Genomic DNA, 1,492 nt, shown 5'->3' with positions numbered 1-1,492 from the left:
TTTTTTCACTGTATAGTCTGGATATTAACCCCTTGTTGGATGTATAGTTTGTAAATATTTTCTCCCATTCCATAGGTTATCTTTTTGCTCTGTTGATTGTTCCCTTTGCTGTGCAGAAGCTATTTAATTTGACATAGTCCCATTTATTTATTTTTTCCTTCAGTTGCCTGTGCTTTTTGAGTCACATTCACAAAGTCTTTGCCAAGTCCTACTTCCTGGAGTGTTTCCCCTATGTTGTCCTTAAGTAATTTTATGGTTTCAGGTCTTATATTTGTCTTCAATCCATTTTGAGTTGATTTAGGTATATGGTGAGAGGTGCGGGTCCAATTTCATTCTTATGCATATGGATGTCCACTTTTCCCAGCACCAATTATTGAAGACGCAGTCTTTTCTCCAGTGTATATTCTTGTTGCCTTTGTCAAAGCTCAGATGGCTGTAAGTATGTGGATTGATTCCTGTGTTTTTTATTCCATTCCATTGATCTGATTGTTTTTATGCCAGTACCATGCTGTTTTGGTTATAATACCTTTGTAATATAATTTGAAGTCAGGTAGTGTTATGCTTCAAACTTTATTTTTTTGCTCAGAATTGCTTTGGCTATTTGGGGTCTTTTGTTGTTCCATATGAATGNTGAATGTTAGGATTGCTTTTTCTATTTCTGTGAAGAATGTCATTGGTATTTTAATGGGAATTGCATTGAATATGTAGATTGCTTTGGGTAGAATGGACATTTTCACAATGTTAATTTTTCCCATCCAAGAGCATGGTATGTCTTTCCATCTTTTTGTGTCTTCTTTAATTTCTTTCCACAGTGTTTTGTAGTTCTCATTGTAGAGATCATTCTCCTCCTTTGTTAAACTGATTCCTAGGTATTATTTTTTTTTTTTAGCAACTATTGTAAATGGGCTTGCTTTCTTGATTTCTTTTTCTGCTAGTTCATTCACCAAAACCATGTTGGGATATCATCTCACCCCAGTTAGACTGGCCATTATTAAAAATACTGTGAATAACAAATGCTGGAGAGGATGCAGGGAAAGGAGAACATTTCTATACTGTTGGTGGGAATGTGAATTAGCACAGCCACTATGGAAAACAGTATGGAGGTTCCTCAAACAACTACAGAGAGAGCTACCATACGATCCAGCAGCCTCACTAGTGGGCGTATATCCAAATGAATGGAAATCGTCATGTTGAAGGGACACCTGCACTCCCATGTTTATTGCAGCTCTGTTTACAATAGCCAAGAGTTGGAACCAACCTAAGTGTCCATTGACAGATGACTGGATAAGGAAATTGATGTATATATACACAATGGAATACTACTTAGCCATAAAAAAGAATGAAGTTCTACAACTTGCACCAAATTGGATGAGTCTGTAGAAAATTATGTTGAAATAAGCCAGACAAGGAAAGAAAAATACTACATGTTGTCACTCATAACTGGGTGTTAAGAAAAAAAGAAATAAAGAAGGAAAGAAGGCAGGAACAGAGA

This window comes from Galeopterus variegatus, unplaced genomic scaffold (genome assembly GCF_000696425.1).
Source record: "Galeopterus variegatus unplaced genomic scaffold, G_variegatus-3.0.2 Scaffold8932, whole genome shotgun sequence".
In the NCBI taxonomy this organism is placed as follows: Eukaryota; Metazoa; Chordata; class Mammalia; order Dermoptera; family Cynocephalidae; genus Galeopterus; species Galeopterus variegatus.
Note: the sequence above shows the minus strand (reverse complement) of the source record.